Genomic DNA, 21082 nt, shown 5'->3' on the forward strand with positions numbered 1-21082 from the left:
ACACTGAAGACCATGGAGAATAAGAGCACCTCCTCCTGGGACACTGTAAAGACCATGGAGAATAAGAGCACCTCCTCCTGGGACACTGTAAAGACCATGGAGAATAAGAGCACCTCCTTCTGGGACACTGTAAAGACCATGGAGAATAAGAGCACCTCCTCCTGGGACACTGTAAAGACCATGGAGAATAAGAGCACCTCCTCCTGGGACACTGTAAAGACCATGGAGAATAAGAGCACCTCCTCCTGGGACACTGTAAAGACCATGGAGAATAAGAGCACCTCCTTCTGGGACACTGTAAAGACCATGGAGAATAAGAGCACCTCCTTCTGGGACACTGTAAAGACCATGGAGAATAAGAGCACCTCCTTCTGGGACACTAAAGTCCATGGAGAATAAGAGCACCTCCTTCTGGGACACTGTAAAGACCATGGAGAATAAGAGCACCTCCTTCTGGGACACTGTAAAGACCATGGAGAATAAGAGCACCTCCTCCTGGGACACTGTAAAGACCATGGAGAATAAGAGCACCTCCTCCTGGGACACTGTAAAGACCATGGAGAATAAGAGCACCTCCTCCTGGGACACTGTAAAGACCATGGAGAATAAGAGCACCTCCTTCTGGGACACTGTAAAGACCATGGAGAATAAGAGCACCTCCTTCTGGGACACTGTAAAGACCATGGAGAATAAGAGCACCTCCTTCTGGGACACTGTAAAGTCCATGGAGAATAAGAGCACCTCCTTCTGGGACACTGTAAAGACCATGGAGAATAAGAGCACCTCCTTCTGGGACACTAAAGTCCATGGAGAATAAGAGCACCTCCTTCTGGGACACTGTAAAGACCATGGAGAATAAGAGCACCTCCTTCTGGGACACTGTAAAGTCCATGGAGAATAAGAGCACCTCCTCCCAGCTGCCCACTGCTCTGAGGCTAGGAAACACTGTCACCACAGATAAATACACGATAATTGGGAATTTCAAGAAGCATTTTTCTACAGCTGGCCATGCTTTCCACCTTGCTACCCCTACCCCGGTCAACAGCCCTGTGCCCCCCTCAGCAACATGCCCAAGCCTCCCCATTTCTCCTTCTCCCAAATCCAGATAGCCAATGTTCTGAAAAAGCTGCAAAATCTGGACCTCTACAAATCAGCCAGCCTAGACACTCTGGACCTTCTCTTTCTAAAATTATCCGCAGCAATTATTGCAACCCTTATTACTAGCCTGTTCAACCTCTCTTTCGTATCGTCTGAGATTCCTAAAGATCGGAAACCTGCCGCGGTCATCCCCCTCTTCAGAGGTGGAAACACTCTAGACCCAAACTGTTATAGACCTATATCTGTCCTACCCTGTCTTTCTAAAGTCTTCAAGGTTTTCGACTCTGTCAATCACAGCATTCTTATCGGCAGACTCAACAGCCTTGGTTTCTCAAATGACTGCCTCACCTGGTTCACCAACTACTTCTCTGATAGAGTTCAGTGTGTTAAATTGGAGGTTGTTGTCTGGACCTCTGGCAGTCTCTATGGGGGTGCCACAGGGTTCAATTCTCGGGCCGACTCTCTTCTATGTATACATCAATGATGTCGCTCTTGCTGCTGGTGATTCTCTCATCCACCACTACGCAGACGACACCATTCTGTATACATCTGGCCCTTCTTTGGACACTGTGTTAACTAACCTCCAGATGAGCTTCAATGCCATTCAACTCTCCATCCATGGCCTCCAACTGCTCTTAAACGCAAGTAAAACTAAATGCATGCTCTTCAACCGATCGCTGTCCGCACCTGCCTGCCCGTCCAGCATCACTACTCTGGACAGTTCTGACTTAGAATACGTGGACAACTACAAATACCTGGGTGTCTGGTTAGACTGAAAACTCTCCTTCCAGACTCACATTAAGCATCTCCAATCCGAAATTAAATCTAGAATCAGCTTCCTATTTCGCAACAAAGCATCCTTCACTCATGCTGCCAAACATACCCCCGTAAAACTGACCATACTACCGATCCTCGACTTTGGCGATGTCATTCACAAAATAGCCTCCAATACCCTACTCAATAAATTGGATGCAGTCTATCACAGTGCCATCCGTTTTGTCACCAAAGCCCCATATACTACCCACCACTACTTTGCCACCATGGCCTATTTATTGCCTTACCTCTCTTCTCCTACCTCATTTGCACATGCTGTATATAGATTTTTCTACTGTATTATTGATTGTATGTTTGTTTTACTCCATGTGTAACTCTGTTGTTGTTGTTTGTGTTGAACTGCTTTGCTTTATCTCTATATCTGCCATTACACTAAACATAGAAACACAGTAGCCTACCACAGTGAATGTAACAGTAAACAGTAGCCTACCACAGTGAATGTAGCAGTAAACAGTAGCCTACCACAGTGAATGTAGCAGTAAACAGTAGTCTACCACAGTGAATGTAACAGTAGCCTACCACAGTGAATGTAACAGTAGCCTACCACAGTGAATGTAACAGTAGCCTACCACAGTGAATGTAGCAGTAAACAGTAGCCTACCACAGTGAATGTAGCAGTAGCCTACCACAGTGAATATAGAAGTAAACAGTAGCCTACCACAGTGAATGTAACAGTAGCCTACCACAGTGAATATAGAAGTAAACAGTAGCCTACCACAGTGAATGTAACAGTAGCCTACCACAGTGAATGTAACAGTAGCCTACCACAGTGAATGTAACAGTAGCCTACAACAGTGAATGTAGCAGTAAACAGTAGCCTACCACAGTGAATGTAGCAGTAGCCTACCACAGTGAATGTAGAAGTAAACAGTAGCCTACCACAGTGAATGTAGCAGTAGCCTACCACAGTGAATGTAGCAGTAAACAGTAGCCTACCACAGTGAATGTAGCAGTAGCCTACCACAGTGAATGTAGCAGTAAACAGTAGCCTACAACAGTGAATGTAGCAGTAAACAGTAGCCTACCACAGTGAATGTAACAGTAGCCTACAACAGTGAATGTAGCAGAAAACAGTAGTCTACCACAGTGAATGTAGAAGTAAACAGTAGCCTACCACAGTGAATATAGCAGTAAACAGTAGCCTACCACAGTGAATGTAACAGTAGCCTACAACAGTGAATGTAGCAGAAAACAGTAGCCTACCACAGTGAATGTAGAAGTAAACAGTAGCCTACCACAGTGAATGTAGAAGTAAACAGTAGCCTACCACAGTGAATGTAGCAGTAGCCTACCACAGTGAATGTAGCAGTAGCCTACCACAGTGAATGTAGCAGTAAACAGTAGCCTACCACAGTGAATGTAGCAGTAAACAGTAGCCTACCACAGTAGACTACCACAGTGAATGTAACAGTAGCCTACCACAGTGAATGTAACAGTAGACTACCACAGTGAATGTAGCAGTAAACAGTAGCCTACCACAGTGAATGTAGCAGTAGCCTACCACAGTGAATGTAGCAGTAGCCTACCACAGTGAATGTAGCAGTAAACAGTAGCCTACCACAGTGAATGTAGCAGTAAACAGTAGCCTACCACAGTAGACTACCACAGTGAATGTAACAGTAGCCTACCACAGTGAATGTAACAGTAGACTACCACAGTGAATGTAGCAGTAAACAGTAGCCTACCACAGTAGACTACCACAGTGAATGTAACAGTAGCCTACCACAGTAGACTACCACAGTGAATGTAACAGTAGCCTACCACAGTGAATGTAGCAGTAGACTACCACAGTGAATGTAACAGTAGCCTACCACAGTGAATGTAACAGTAGACTACCACAGTGAATGTAACAGTAGCCTACCACAGTAGACTACCACAGTGAATGTAACAGTAGCCTACCACAGTGAATGTAACAGTAGACTACCACAGTGAATGTAACAGTAGCCTACCACAGTAGACTACCACAGTGAATGTAACAGTAGACTACCACAGTGAATGTAACAGTAGACTACCACAGTGAATGTAGCAGTAAACAGTAGCCACAGTGAATGTAGCAGTAAACAGTAGCCTACCACAGTAGACTACCACAGTGAATGTAGCAGTGAACAGTAGCCTACCATTCCACTGGTCATTGACACAGCTGTAGAACTGTAGGAAACTGAGGCAGAGGGCGTAGACCGAGATCAGAGCTATGTACATCTGAAGGGAGGAGAGAGGGAGGAAGAGAGAAGGGAGGAGTGGGGAAGGAGAGAGGGAGGAAGAGAGACGGGAGGCGTGGGGAAGGAGAGAGGGAGGAGGAGAGACGGGAGGAGAGAAGGGAGGAGTGGGGAAGAAGAGGGTAATTAGAGTCAGAGAAAGGAGAGGGATAGGGGAAGGAGAGAGGGAGGAGGAGAGAAGGGAGGAGAGGGGAAGAAGAGGGTAATTAGAGTCAGAGAAAGGAGAGGGATAGGGGAAGGAGAGAGGGAGGAGGAGAGACGGGAGGAGAGAAGGGAGGAGTGGGGAAGAAGAGGGTAATTAGAGTCAGAGAAAGGAGAGGGATAGGGGAAGGAGAGAGGGAGGAGGAGAGAAGGGAGGAGAGGGGAAGAAGAGGGTAATTAGAGTCAGAGAAAGGAGAGGGATAGGGGAAGGAGAGAGGGAGGAGGAGAGATGGGAGGAGAGGGGAAGAAGAGGGTAATTAGAGTCAGAGAAAGGAGAGGGATAGGGGAAGGAGAGAGGGAGGAGGAGAGACAGGAGGAGAGGGGAAGAAGAGGGTAATTAGAGTCAGAGAAAGGAGAGGGATAGGGGAAGGAGAGAGGGAGGAGGAGAGACGGGAGGAGAGGGGAAGAAGAGGGTAATTAGAGTCAGAGAAAGGAGAGGGATAGGGGAAGGAGAGAGGGAGGAGGAGAGAAGGGAGGAGTGGGGAAGAAGAGGGTAATTAGAGTCAGAGAAAGGAGAGGGATAGGGGAAGGAGAGAGGGAGGAGGAGAGATGGGAGGAGAGGGGAAGAAGAGGGTAATTAGAGTCAGAGAAAGGAGAGGGATAGGGGAAGGAGAGAGGGAGGAGGAGAGACGGGAGGAGAGGGGAAGAAGAGGGTAATTAGAGTCAGAGAAAGGAGAGGGATAGGGAAGGAGAGAGGGAGGAGGAGAGACGGGAGGAGAGGGGAAGAAGAGGGTAATTAGAGTCAGAGAAAGGAGAGGGATAGGGGAAGGAGAGAGGGAGGAGGAGAGAAGGGAGGAGTGGGGAAGAAGAGGGTAATTAGAGTCAGAGAAAGGAGAGGGATAGGGGAAGGAGAGAGGGAGGAGGAGAGAAGGGAGGAGTGGGGAAGGAGAGGGTAATTAGAGTCAGAGAAAGGAGAGGGATAGGGGAAGGAGAGAGGGAGGAGGAGAGACGGGAGGAGAGAAGGGAGGAGAGGGAAGGAGGTAAAGAGAGGAATGGTGAGGTGGGAGAGAGAGGGAACAGGAGAGAGTAGAAAGGGGAAAGTGAGCGGGAGGGAGAGAGACACAGAAAGAGAGGTGGAGAGGAAGAGAGAGAGAGACAGAAAGAGGTGGAGAGGAAGAGAGAGAGAGACAGAAAGAGAGGTGGAGAGAGAGAGAGAGAGACAGAAAGAGAGGTGGAGAGAGAGAGAGAGAGACAGAAAGAGAGGTGGAGAGAGAGAGAGAGAGACAGAAAGAGGTGGAGAGGAAGAGGGCGAGAGAGAAAACAGTGAATAAAGAGTTATTACCCACACAGACGCTGGGATAGATAAACATCACTTGCTGGACATTAATGTGTGCAATAGTCAGTCACCACAGCTCTCAGGATTCCCCCCTACAGGATTCCCCCTACACTGAGGTATGGTAGGACCTGACATAATGAGGTACAGTCAGGAAGTATCCCCCTACACTGAAGACCTGACATAATGAGGTACAGTCAGGAAGGATTCCCCCTACACTGAGGTATGGTAGGACCTGACATAAGGTACAGTCAGGAAGGATTCACCCCTACACTGAGGACCTGACATAATGAGGTACAGTCAGGAAGGATTCCCCCTACACTGAGGTATGGTAGGACCTGACATAAGGTACAGTCAGGAAGGATTCACCCCTACACTGAGGACCTGACATAATGAGGTACAGTCAGGAAGGATTCCCCCTACACTGAGGTATGGTAGGACCTGACATAATGAGGTACAGTCTGGAAGGATCCCCCCTACACTGAGGTACGGTAGGACCTGACATAATGAGGTACAGTCAGGAAGGATTCCCCCTACACTGAGGTCCTGATATAATGAGGTACAGTCAGGAAGGATCTACACTGAGGTACAATAGGACCTGACATGATGAGGTACAGTCAGGAAGGATCTAAACTGAGGTACAGTAGGACTTGACATAATGAGGTACAGTCAGGAAGGATTCCCCTACACTGAAGACTAGACATAATGAGGTACAGTCAGGAAGGATCTACACTGAGGTACAGTAGGACTTGACATAATGAGGTACAGTCAGGAAGGATTCCCCCTACACTGAGGACCTGACATAATGAGGTACAGTCTGGAAGGATCCCCCCCTACACTGAGGTATGGTAGGACCTGACATAATGAGGTATAGTCAGGAAGGATTCCCCTACACTGAGGTCCGGTAGGACCTGACATAATGAGGTACAGTCAGGAAGGATCCCCTACACTGAGGACCTGACATAATGAGGTACAGTCAGGAAGGATCCCCCTACACTGAGGACCTGACATAATGAGGTACAGTCAGGAAGGATCCCCCTACACTGAGGACCTGACATAATGAGGTACAGTCAGGAAGGATCCCCCTACACTGAGGTACGGTAGGACCTGACATAATGGAGGTACAGTCAGGAAGGATTCCCCTACACTGAGGACCTGACATAATGAGGTACAGTCAGGAAGGATCCCCCTACACTGAGGTATGGTAGGACCTGACATAATGAGGTATAGTCAGGAAGGATCCCCCTACACTGAGGTACGGTAGGACCTGACATAATGAGGTACAGTCAGGAAGGATCCCCCTACACTGAGGACCTGACATAATGAGGTACAGTCAGGAAGGATCCCCCTACACTGAGGACCTGACATAATGAGGTACAGTCAGGAAGGATCCCCCTACACTGAGGACCTGACATAATGAGGTTCAGTCAGGAAGGATCCCCTACACTGAGGACCTGACATAATGAGGTACAGTCAGGAAGGATCCCCCTACACTGAGGACCTGACATAATGAGGTACAGTCAGGAAGGATCCCCCTACACTGAGGACCTATAGACATAATGAGGTACAGTCAGGAAGGATCCCCCTACACTGAGGACCTGACATAATGAGGTATAGTCAGGAAGGATTTCCCCTACACTGAGGTATGGTAGGACCTGACATAATGAGGTATAGTCAGGAAGGATTCCCCTACACTGAGGTCCGGTAGGACCTGACATAATGAGGTACAGTCAGGAAGGATCCCCCTACACTGAGGACCTGACATAATGAGGTTCAGTCAGGAAGGATCCCCCTACACTGAGGACCTGACATAATGAGGTACAGTCAGGAAGGATCCCCCTACACTGAGGACCTGACATAATGAGGTACAGTCAGGAAGGATCCCCCTACACTGAGGACCTGACATAATGAGGTACAGTCAGGAAGGATCCCCCTACACTGAGGACCTGATATAATGAGGTATAGTCAGGAAGGATTCCCCTACACTGAGGTATGGTAGGACCTGACATAATGAGGTATAGTCAGGAAGGATTCCCCCTACACTGAGGTCCGGTAGGACCTGACATAATGAGGTACAGTCAGGAAGGATCCCCCCTACACTGAGGACCTGACATAATGAGGTACAGTCAGGAAGGATCCCCCCTACACTGAGGACCTGACATAATGAGGTACAGTCAGGAAGGATCCCCCTACACTGAGGACCTGACATAATGAGGTACAGTCAGGAAGGATCTCCCCTACACTGAGGACCTGACATAATGAGGTACAGTCAGGAAGGATTCCCCTACACTGAGGACCTGACATAATGAGGTACAGTCAGGAAGGATTCCCCCTACACTGAGGACCTGACATAATGAGGTACAGTCAGGAAGGATTCCCCCTACACTGAGGACCTGACATAATGAGGTACAGTCAGGAAGGATTCCCCCTACACTGAGGACCTGACATAATGAGGTACAGTCAGGAAGGATCCCCCTACACTGAGGACCTGACATAATGAGGTACAGTCAGGAAGGATCCCCCTACACTGAGGTATGCTCAAACCTGTTAATTGAAATGCATTTAAGAAGCTGGTAGGACCTGACATAAGGTACAGTCAGGAAGGATCCCCCTACACTGAGGACCTGACATAATGAGGTACAGTCAGGAAGGATCCCCCTACACTGAGGTATGGTAGGACCTGACATAATGAGGTATAGTCAGGAAGGATCCCCCTACACTGAGGTACGGTAGGACCTGACATAATGAGGTACAGTCAGGAAGGATCCCCCTACACTGAGGACCTGACATAATGAGGTACAGTCAGGAAGGATCCCCCTACACTGAGGACCTGACATAATGAGGTACAGTCAGGAAGGATCACCCCTACACTGAGGACCTGACATAATGAGGTACAGTCAGGAAGGATCCCCCTACACTGAGGACCTGACATAATGAGGTACAGTCAGGAAGGATCCCCCTACACTGAGGACCTGACATAATGAGGTACAGTCAGGAAGGATCCCCCTACACTGAGGACCTGACATAATGAGGTACAGTCAGGAAGGATCCCCCTACACTGAGGACTGACATAATGAGGTTCAGTCAGGAAGGATCCCCCTACACTGAGGACCTGACATAATGAGGTACAGTCAGGAAGGATCCCCCTACACTGAGGACCTGACATAATGAGGTACAGTCAGGAAGGATCCCCCTACACTGAGGACCTGACATAATGAGGTACAGTCAGGAAGGATCCCCCTACACTGAGGACCTTACATAATGAGGTACAGTCAGGAAGGATCCCCCTACACTGAGGACCTGACATAATGAGGTACAGTCAGGAAGGATCCCCCTACACTGAGGACCTGACATAATGAGGTACAGTCAGGAAGGATCCCCCTACACTGAGGACCTGACATAATGAGGTATAGTCAGGAAGGATCCCCCTACACTGAGGACCTGACATAATGAGGTACAGTCAGGAAGGATCCCCCTACACTGAGGACCTGACATAATGAGGTACAGTCAGGAAGGATCCCCCTACACTGAGGACCTGACATAATGAGGTACAGTCAGGAAGGATCCCCCTACACTGAGGACCTGACATAATGAGGTACAGTCAGGAAGGATCCCCCTACACTGAGGACCTGACATAATGAGGTACAGTCAGGAAGGATCCCCCTACACTGAGGACCTGACATAATGAGGTACAGTCAGGAAGGATCCCCCTACACTGAGGTACGGTAGGACCTGACATAATGGAGGTACAGTCAGGAAGGATCCCCCTACACTGAGGACCTGACATAATGAGGTACAGTCAGGAAGGATTCCCCCTACACTGAGGTACGGTAGGACCTGACATAATGAGGTACAGTCAGGAAGGACCCCCTACACTGAGGACCTGACATAATGAGGTACAGTCAGGAAGGATTCCCCTACACTGAGGACCTGACATAATGAGGTACAGTCAGGAAGGATTCCCCCTACACTGAGGTACGGTAGGACTTGACATCAGGTACTTACAGTGAAGAGCACAAAGAAGCGCTGGTTCTTCTCCCGACACAGTTGTTGACCCAGGGACAGTGGTGGTCCATCTTACGGATACAGCGCTTACAGATACTGCAGGCGAGGAGAGGGGAGATGGAAAACCTACATTAATTCCTTTGACAAAGACCCTGGAAGAAATGTGTGATTATATGACTGTACAACCGTACAAACTGCAAGGTGACAAACAGTAGCCAATACATGCAGTGACACACAATGTATTAGATGGTAAAGGCAAGTTGAACCCCAACTAGAAGGAGTAATGGACATTAACTAGAGGAGCTATTGGCCTAACCAGTGAGATGGTGTTAACCAGTGTTAACCAGTGTTGAGATGGTGTTAACCAGTGTTGAGATGGTGTTAACCAGTGAGATGGTTAACCAGTGTTGAGATGGTGTTAACCAGTGTTAAGATGGTGTTAACCAGTGTTAAGATGGTGTTAACTAGTGAGATGGTGTTAACCAGTGAGATGGTGTTAACCAGTGTTGAGATGGTGTTAACCAGTGAGATGGTGTTAACCAGTGTTGAGATGGTGTTAACCAGTGTTAAGATGGTGTGAGCCAGTGTTAAGATGGTGTGAGCCAGTGTTAAGATGGTGTGAGCCAGTGTTAAGATGGTGTAAACAGTGTTAAGATGGTGTGAGCCAGTTGGTTTGTCAGGCTCTTCCCTTACCTGCTGTGCTCTCTCTGTAACCTGTGTGTGTGTGTGTGTGTGTGTGTGTGCGTGTGTGTGTGTAGGCGTCAGCATGCTTTAGTGTGAACTCGGCTAGGTGAACCCTGAATGAGTGTTTTACTATTTTCTACATTGTAGAATAATAGTGAAGACATCAAAACTATGGAATAACACGTATGGAATCATGTGGTAACCAAAAAAGTGTTAAACAAGTCAAAGTATATTTTATATTTGAGATTCTTCAAAATAGCCACCCTTTGCACACTTTTTGCATTCTCTCAACCAGCCTCACCTGGAATGCTTTTCCAACAGTATTGAATGAGATCCCACATATGCTGAGCACTTATTGGCTGCTTTTCCTTCACTCTGCGGTCCAACTCATTCCAAACCATCTCAAATGGGTTGAGGTCAGGTGATTGTGGAGGTCATCTGATGCAGCACTCCATCACTCTCCTTCTTGGTCAAATAGCCCTTACACAGCCTGGAGGTGTGTTGGGTCATTGTGCTGTTGAAAAACAAATTATAATCCACTAAGCGCAAACCAGATGGGATGGTGTATCACTGCAGAATGCTGTGGTAGCCATGCTGGTTAAGTGTGCCTAGAATTCTAAATAAATCACTGACAGTGTCTCCAGCAAAGCACCCCCACACCATCACACCTCCTCCTCCATGCTTCACGGTGGGAACCACACATCCGGAGATCATCCGTTCACCTACTCTGCATCTCACAAAGTCACAGAGGTTGGAACCAAAAATCTCACATCAGACCAAAGGAGATTTCCACCAGTCTAAATGTCCATTGCTCGTGTTACTTGGCCCAAGCAAGTCTCTTCTTCTTATTGGTGTCCTTTAGTAGTGGTTTCTCTGCAGCAATTCGACCATGAAGGCCTGATTCACTCAGTCTCCTCTGAACAGTTGATGTTGAGATGTGTCTGTTATTTGAACTGAAGCATTTATGTGGGCATCAATTTCTGAGGCTGGTAACTCTAATGAATTTATCCTCTGCAGCAGAGGGAACTCTGGGTTTTTCTTTCCTGTGGCGGTCCTCATGAGAGCCAGTTTCATCATAGCGCTTGATGATTTTTGCGACTGCACTTGAAGAAACTTTCAAAGACTGACCTTCATGTCTTAAAATAATGATGGATTGTCATTACTCTTTGCTTATTTGAGGTGTTCTTGCCATAATATGGACTTGGTCTTTAACCAAATAGGGCTATCTTCTGTATACCAACCCTACCTTGTCACAACACAACTGATTGGCTCAAACACACAACTGATTGGCTCAAACACACAACTGATTGGCTCAAACACACAACTGATTGGCTCAAACACACAACTGATTGGCTCAAACACACAACTGATTGGCTCAAACACACAACTGATTGGCTCAAACACACAACTGATTAGCTCAAACACACAACTGATTGGCTCAAACACACAACTGATTGGCTCAAACACACAACTGATTGGCTCAAACACACAACTGATTGGCTCAAACACACAACTGATTGGCTCAAACACACAACTGATTGGCTCAAACACACAACTGATTGGCTCAAACACACAACTGATTGGCTCAAACACACAACTGATTGGCTCAAACACACAACTGATTGGCTCAAACACACAACTGATTGGCTCAAACACACAACTGATTGGCTCAAACGCATTAAGAAGGAAAGAAATTCCACAAATGAACTTTTAACAAGGCACACCTGTTAATTGAAATGCATTCCAGGTGACTACCTAATGAAGCTGGTTGAGAGAATGCCAAGAGTGTACAAAGCTGTCATCAGGCAAAGGCAAAGAGTGGCTTCTTTGAAGAATCTAAAATCTATTTTGATTTATTTAACACTTTTTTGGTTACTACATGATTCCATGTGTTATTTCATAGCTTTGATGTCTTTACGATTATTCTACAATGTAGAAAATAGTAAAAATAAAGAAAAACCCTTGAATGAGTAGGTGTTCTAAAACTTTTGACTGGTACTGTATGCACAAACTGTTTTGTCTGGGAAGCATGCGGACACCTTAAGCCACTGAGTATCCCTCACCTGCAGTATGCATCTATAGATATCTATACCATCTCTGTCATGGTGTCTACCTGCAGTGATGGGCCCTCTGTGGCTTGATGTGATACGTATCTAGAGATCTATACCATCTCTGTCATGGTGTCTACCTGCAGTGATGGGCCCTCTGTGGCTTGATGTGATACGTCTCTATAGATATCTATACCATCTCTGTCATGGTGTCTACCTGCACTGATGGGCCCTCTGTGGCTTGATGTGATACGTATCTATAGAGATCTATACCATCTCTGTCATGGTGTCTACCTGCAGTGATGGGCCCTCTGTGGCTTGATGCTGCAACACTTGGGACATTTATAGATGACCTCTCCAGGTTTCAGCTGCAGACTGTCCATGTACTCTTTGGTGGCGTTGCCCTTAGGAACCGCCCCCTGAAGGGAGGGGTCAGACCAACATCAGAACACGAAGGACACAAACAGGCTTCAGAGACTATTCAATGTCCTATCTATTCTATACATGAAACAACATAGTCTTTACCCTGAGGAAACATCAATCTATATAGTCTTTACCCTGAGGAAACATCAATCTATATAGTCTTTACCCTGAGGAAACATCAATCTATATAGTCTTTACCCTGAGGAGAGGAAACATCAATCTATACAGTCTTTACCCTGAGGAGACATCAATCTATATAGTCTTTACCCTGAGGAGAGGAAACATCAATCTATATAGTCTTTACCCTGAGGAGAGGAAACATCAATCTACAGTGCCTTGCGAAAGTATTCGGCCCCCTTGAACTTTGCGACCTTTTGCCACATTTCAGGCTTCAAACATAAAGATATAAAACTGTATTTGTGAAGAATCAACAACAAGTGGGACACAATCATGAAGTGGAACGACATTTATTGGATATTTCAAACTTTTTTAACAAATCTAAAACTGAAAAATTGGGCGTGCAAAATTATTCAGCCCCTTTACTTTCAGTGCAGCAAACTCTCTCCAGAAGTTCAGTGCGGATCTCTGAATGATCCAATGTTGACCTAAATGACTGATGATGATAAATACAATCCACCTGTGTGTAATCAAGTCTCCGTATAAATGCACCTGCACTGTGATAGTCTCAGAGGTCCGTTAAAAGCGCAGAGAGTATCATGAAGAACAAGGAACACACCAGGGAGGTCCGAGATACTGTTGTGAAGAAGTTTAAAGCCGGATTTGGATACAAAAAGATTTCCCAAGCTTTAAACATCCCAAGGAGCACTGTGCAAGCGATAATATTGAAATGGAAGGAGTATCAGACCACTGCAAATCTACCAAGACCTGGCCGTCCCTCTAAACTTTCAGCTCATACAAGGAGAAGACTGATCAGAGATGCAGCCAAGAGGCCCATGATCACTCTGGATGAACTGCAGAGATCTACAGCTGAGGTGGGAGACTCTGTCCATAGGACAACAATCGGTCATATATTGCACAAATCTGGCCTTTATGGAAGAGTGGCAAGAAGAAAGCCATTTCTTAAAGATATCCATAAAAAGTGTCGTTTAAAGTTTGCCACAAGCCACCTGGGAGACACACCAAACATGTGGAAGAAGGTGCTCTGGTCAGATTAAACCAAAATTGAACTTTTTGGCAACAATGCAAAACGTTATGTTTGGCGTAAAAGCAACACAGCTCATCACCCTGAACACACCATCCCCACTGTCAAACATGGTGGTGGCAGCATCATGGTTTGGGCCTGCTTTTCTTCAGCAGGGACAGGGAAGATGGTTAAAATTGATGGGAAGATGGATGGAGCCAAATACAGGACCATTCTGGAAGAAAACCTGATGGAGTCTGCAAAAGACCTGAGACTGGGATGGAGATTTCTCTTCCAACAAGACAATGATCCAAAACATAAAGCAAAATCTACAATGGAATGGTTCAAAAATAAACATATCCAGGTGTTAGAATGGCCAAGTCAAAGTCCAGACCTGAATCCAATCGAGAATCTGTGGAGAGAACTGAAAACTGCTGTTCACAAATGCTCTCCATCCAACATCACTGAGCTCGAGCTGTTTTGCAAGGAGGAATGGGAAAAAATTTCAGTCTCTCGATGTGCAAAACTGATAGAGACATACCCCAAGCGACTTACAGCTGTAATCGCAGCAAAAGGTGGCGCTACAAAGTATTAACTTAAGGGGGCTGAATAATTTTGCACGCCCAATTTTTCAGTTTTTGATTTGTTAAAAAAGTTTGAAATATCCAATAAATGTCGTTCCACTTCATGATTGTGACCCACTTGTTGTTGATTCTTCACAAAAAAATACAGTTTTATATCTTTATGTTTGAAGCCTGAAATGTGGCAAAAGGTCGCAAAGTTCAAGGGGGCCGAATACTTTCGCAAGGCACTGTATATAGTCTTTACCCTGAGGAAACATCAATCTATATAGTCTTTACCCTGAGGAAACATCAATCTATATAGTCTTTACCCTGAGGGAAGGAAACAACAATCTATATAGTCTTTACCACTGACTAGTGCTGTAGGGACTGACTGACTGACTGACTGACTAGTGCTGTAGGGACTGACTGACTAGTGCTGTAGGGACTGACTGACTGACTAGTGCTGTAGGGACTGACTGACTGACTAGTGCTGTAGGGACTGACTGACTAGTGCTGTAGGGACTGACTGACTAGTGCTGTAGGGACTGACTGACTGACTAGTGCTGTAGGGACTGACTGACTAGTGCTGTAGGGACTGACTGACTGACTGACTAGTGCTGTAGGGACTGACTGACTAGTGCTGTAGGGACTGACTGACTAGTGCTGTAGGGACTGACTGAGTAGAGAAGAGATGGAGTAGTAGGGTAGGAGAAAGAGGAACTGAGCATTAACTGTTAAATGAGTCAGCGTTCAGTTACAACACTCCTTCCTTCTGCATGATGAAATGATCCCCTACAGCACTAGTCAGTTAGGCCCTATAGCACTAGTCAGTCAGTCAGTCAGTCCCTACAGCACTAGTCAGTCAGTCAGTCCCTACAGCACTAGTCAGTCAGTCAGTCCCTACAGCACTAGTCAGTCAGTCAGTCAGTCCCTACAGCACTAGTCAGTCAGTCAGTCAGTCCATACAGCACTAGTCAGCCAGTCAGTCCATACAGCACTAGTCAGTCAGTCAGTCCCTACAGCACTAGTCAGTCAGTCAGTCAGTCCCTACAGCACTAGTCAGTCAGTCAGTCAGTCCCTACAGCACTAGTCAGTCAGTCAGTCAGTCCATACAGCACTAGTCAGCCAGTCAGTCCATACAGCACTAGTCAGTCAGTCAGTCCCTACAGCACTAGTCAGTCAGTCAGTCCCTACAGCACTAGTCAGTCAGTCAGTCAGTCCCTACAGCACTAGTCAGTCAGTCAGTCAGTCCCTACAGCACTAGTCAGTCAGTCAGTCCCTACAGCACTAGTCAGTCAGTCAGTCCCTACAGCACTAGTCAGTCAGTCAGTCCCTACAGCACTAGTCAGTCAGTCAGTCCCTACAGCACTAGTCAGTCAGTCCCTACAGCACTAGGTCAGTCAGTCAGTCCCTACAGCACTAGTCAGTCAGTCAGTCCCTACAGCACTAGTCAGTCAGTCAGGCCCTACAGCACTAGTCAGTCAGTCAGTCCCTACAGCACTAGTCAGTCAGTCAGTCAGTCCCTACAGCACTAGTCAGTCAGTCAGTCAGTCCATACAGCACTAGTCAGCCAGTCAGTTCATACAGCACTAGTCAGTCAGTCAGTCCCTACAGCACTAGTCAGTCAGTCCCTACAGCACTAGTCAGTCAGTCAGTCAGTCAGTCCCTACAGCACAGTCAGTCAGTCAGTCAGTCCCTACAGCACTAGTCAGTCAGTCAGTCAGTCCCTACAGCACTAGTCAGTCAGTCAGTCCCTACAGCACTAGTCAGTCAGTCAGTCCCTACAGCACTAGTCAGTCAGTCAGTCAGTCCCTACAGCACTAGTCAGCCAGTCAGTCCCTACAGCACTAGTCAGTCAGTCAGTCCCTACAGCACTAGTCAGCCAGTCAGTCCCTACAGCACTAGTCAGTCAGTCAGTCCCTACAGCACTAGTCAGTCAGTCAGTCCCTACAGCACTAGTCAGTCAGTCAGTCCCTACAGCACTAGTCAGTCAGTCCCTACAGCACTAGTCAGTCAGTCAGTCCCTACAGCACTAGTCAGTCAGTCCCTACAGCACTAGTTAGTCAGTCAGTCCCTACAGCACTAGTCAGTGAGTCCCTACAGCACTAGTCAGTCAGTCCCTACAGCACTAGTCAGTCAGTCAGTCAGTCAGTCAGTCCCTACAGCACGAGTCAGTCAGACAGCCAGTCAGCCAGTCAGTCAGTCAGTCAGCCTCCTCACCCTGCCAGGAGACAGTCTCCTTCTCCCAGAGAGAGTCAGTCCCTGTCCTCCCTCCTCACCCTGCCAGGAGACAGTCTCCTTCTCCCAGAGAGCAGGGAGAGTCACCACCTCGTCCTCACAGAGACAGACATCTCATCGTTCTGAGGTGCGATGCCATGGCCATGACAGCCAGGAAGTTGACAACCACTCCAATGACCAGAGCCTCCCACCGCCTTGCCTCTCTCTCTCCTCCCCACTGCCTGGTCTCTCTCTCTCCTCCTACCGCCTGGTCTCTCTCTCTCTCCTCCCACCGCCTGGTCTCTCTCTCTCTCCTCCCACCGCCTGGTCTCTCTCTCTCTCCTCCCACCGCCTGGTCTCTCTCTCTCCTCCCACCGCCTGGTCTCTCTCTCTCTCCTCCCACCGCCTGGTCTCTCTCTCTCTCTCTCCTCCCACCGCCTGGTCTCTCTCTCTCTCTCTCCTCCCACCGCCTGGTCTCTCTCTCTCTCTCTCCTCCCACCGCCTGGTCTCTCGCTCTCTCTTCCCACCGCCTGGTCTCTCTCTCTCTCTCCTCCCACCGCCTGGTCTCTCTCTCTCTCTCCTCCCACCGCCTGGTCTCTCTCTCTCTCCTCCCACCACCTGGTCTCTCTCTCTCTCTCTCCTCCCACCGCCTGGTCTCTCTCTCTCTCCTCCCACCGCCTGGTCTCTCTCTCTCTCTCCTCCCACCGCCTGGTCTCTCTCTCTCTCTCTCCTCCCACCGCCTGGTCTCTCTCTCTCTCTCTCCTCCCACCGCCTGGTCTCTCTCTCTCTCTCCTCCCACCGCCTGGTCTCTCGCTCTCTCTTCCCACCGCCTGGTCTCTCTCTCTCTCTCTTCCCACCGCCTGGTCTCTCTCTCTCTCTTCCCACCGCCTGGTCTCTCTCTCTCTCTCTCTCTCCTCCCACCGCCTGAGCTCTCTCTCTCTCTCCTCCCACCGCCTGAGCTCTCTCTCTCTCCTCCCACCGCCTGAGCTCGCTCTCTCCCCTCCCACCGCCTGAGCTCGCTCTCTCCTCCCACCGCCTGAGCTCGCTCTCTCTCCTCCCACCGCCTGAGCTCGCTCTCTCTCCTCCCACCGCCTGAGCTCGCTCTCTCTCTCTCTCTCTCCCTCCCTCCCTCCCCACCGCCTGAGCTCTCTCTCCCTCCCTCCCCACCGCCTGAGCGCTCTCTCTCTCTCCTCCCACCCCACCGCCTGAGCTCTCTCTCTCGCTCCCCACCGCCTGAGCTCTCTCTCTCTCCTCCCCACCGCCTGAGCGCTCTCTCTCTCTCTCTCTCCCCACCGCCTGAGCTCTCTCTCCCTCCCTCCCCACCGCCTGAGCGTCCCTCTCTCTCTCTCTCTCCCCACCGCCTGAGCGCTCTCTCTCTCTCTCCTCCCCACCGCCTGAGCTCTCTCTCTCCTCCCCACCGCCTGAGCTCTCTCTCTCCTCCCCACCGCCTGAGCTCTCTCTCTCTCTCTCTCTCTCTCTCTCTCTCTCTCTCCCCCAATCTGGTCTCTCCTTCCTCCCCCTCCCCCATCTGGTCTGCTTCTACACCTGCATTGCTTGCTGTTTGGGGTTTTAGGCTGGGTTTCTGTACAGCACTTTGAGATATCAGCTGATGTACGAAGGGCTATATAAATAAATTTGATTTGATTTGATTTGATTTGGTCTCTCCTCCCTCCCTCCCCCCATCTGGTCTCTCCTCCCTCCCTCCCCCATCTGGTCTCTCCCCCCCGTCTTGTCTCTCCTTCCTCCTCCGTCTTGTCTCTCCTTCCTCCTCCGTCTTGTCTCTCCTTCCTCCCCCGTCTTGTCTCTCCTTCCTCCCCCGGTCTTGTCTCTCATCCCTCCCCTTCCGTCTGCTCCCTCCCCACCCCCTCCAACTTCTCACCGGGTCTGACAGCATGGCCCGTAGATGCGAGGCCAGCGCCATGACGACCAGGAAGTTAAACAGCGCTCCGTTGATCACGGAGTACCACAAGCTCTTGTTTGGCAGCAGCATCACCAGATTGACCACAAAGTCAGCGTAGAGGACCAACAACCAGGTCATCACACCGCAGACTATACCACAGCCGTCCTGGATAAACCACAGGCTGTCCTGGTCAGCCGGAGGACATAGAGGACCTGCCCCAGCCTCAGGGTCATCGTCAGCTGACAGCAGGGGTTGGTGCTGCTCTGTGTCGCGCTGCCGGTGGCCTGAAGACTGCATCCTGCACTGGAAGGAAGGGGAGGACAGAGATGGAGAGAAAAGGCATCAGAAATAGTCATTTACCAAAAGTCTATTTCACAGCTCCACAAAATAGTTTTCCACCCTTGCTGTGCTGTCAAGTCCATTAACGACAGGACCACAGGCAAACTATTGGACTTTATTTGGACTGACTGTGGTAGAATCTTTGAATAAATCATTCTGAAGCTTCTCTCTGTCTCCCCTAAAACTTCAGTCATACACCCAGAGGTGAGTCAACCTTGAACTCTCAACTCCCAAAGCACAGGGCCCAGTTAGAGCCCTGCTGCCTGGTTCTGCTGACCAGTGCCTGCTTACTGGTTCCGCTGACCAGTGCCTGCTTACTGGTTCCGCTGACCAGCGCCTGCTTACTGCATGCTGCCTGGTTCTGCTGACCAGCACCTGCTGCCTGGTTCTGCTGACCAGCGCCTGCTTACTGCATGCTGCCTGGTTCTACTGACCAGCACCTGCTGCCTGGTTCTGCTGACCAGCGCCTGCTTACTGCATGCTGCCTGGTTCTGCTGACCAGCACCTGCTGCCTGGTTCTGCTGACCAGCGCCTGCTTACTGTCTGCTGCCTGGTTCCACTGACCAGCGCCTGCTGCCTGGTTCTGCTGACCAGCGCCTGCTGCCTGGTTCTGCATTATGTCCATCAGTGTAGAGGCTATAAAGCATTATGTCCATCAGTCTAGAGGCTATAAAGCATTATGTCCATCAGTCTAGAGGCTATAAAGCATTATGTCCATCAGTGTAGAGGCTATAAAGCATTATGTCCATCAGTCTAGAGGCTATAAAGCATTATGTCCATCAGTCTAGAGGCTATAAAGCATTATGTCCATCAGTCTAGAGGCTATAAAGCATTATGTCCATCAGTCTAGAGGCTATAAAGCATTATGTCCATCAGTCTAGAGGCTATAAAGCATTATGTCCATCAGTCTAGAGGCTATAAAGCATTATGTCCATCAGTCTAGAGGCTATAAAGCATTATGTCCATCAGTCTAGAGGCTATAAAGCATTATGTCCATCAGTGTAGAGGCTATAAAGCATTATGTCCATCAGTGTAGAGGCTATAAAGCATTATGTCCATCAGTCTAGAGGCTATAAAGCATCATGTCCATCAGTCTAGAGGCTATAAAGCATTATGTCCATCAGTCTAGAGGCTATAAAGCATTATGTCCATCAGTGTAGAGGCTATAAAGCATTATGTCCATCAGTTCCCATCCCTACTGCCTTCATCTCCCTGTATCCACCCCAGTCTCTTGTGGAACAGCTCTGTCCGTCCGTCTCCTGTCTAAATGGGTCAGACTGTAGAACAGTCCCTGAACAACCAGCCAGCCAGGAGACCCAGCTTCTTAGTCACCACTAACTGGGTCTCTCTCACCCGTAAAGCAACGTTAGCGATCAGAGTGAGACATTCTCCCTAACAGAGACAGTCCCACTCCAATACCAAATATTCTGAAAAGGCAATAACACACTACTGTAAAGCCCATGTTGATAATATGAATCTGTAAAGCAGATCGAATAGAACCAATATTCACACCTGGTACCTGGTACCCATTACTACCACACAGGAATAGAACCAGGAATCAACCTGATACCATCACTACAACACATGAATAGACCAGGAATCAACCTGGTACCTGGTACCCATCACTACAACACAGAAATAGAACCAAGTATCACACCTGGTACCATCACTACAACACAGGAATAGACCAGTTATCTACCTGGTACCTGGTACCATCACTACCACACAGGAATAGAACCAGGAATCAACCTGATACCATCACTACAACACATGAATAGACCAGGAATCAACCTGGTACCTGGTACCCATCACTACAACACAGAAATAGAACCAAGTATCACACCTGGTACCATCACTACAACACAGGAATAGACCAGGAATCAACCTGACACCTGGTACCATCACTACAACACAGGAATAGACCAGGAATCAACCTGGCACCTGGTAACATCACTACAACACAGGAATAGAACCAGGAATCAACCTGGTACCATCACTACAACACAGGAATAGAACCAGGAATCAACCTGGTACCATCACTACCACATAGGAATAGAACCAACCTGACACCTGGTACCATCACTACAACACAGGAATAGAACCAACCTGACACCTGGTACCATCACTACAACACAGGAAT

At 48.3% G+C, this 21082-nt stretch overlaps 1 pseudogene; it reads right to left on the reverse strand.

Annotated features, from left to right (window-relative positions):
- The window catches only part of LOC121845644, a 39713-nt pseudogene that overhangs the window by 9300 nt on the left and 9331 nt on the right, over nt 1-21082 (reverse strand).

This window comes from Oncorhynchus tshawytscha, unplaced genomic scaffold (assembly GCF_018296145.1).
Source record: "Oncorhynchus tshawytscha isolate Ot180627B unplaced genomic scaffold, Otsh_v2.0 Un_contig_2312_pilon_pilon, whole genome shotgun sequence".
Taxonomy (NCBI): Eukaryota; Metazoa; Chordata; class Actinopteri; order Salmoniformes; family Salmonidae; genus Oncorhynchus; species Oncorhynchus tshawytscha.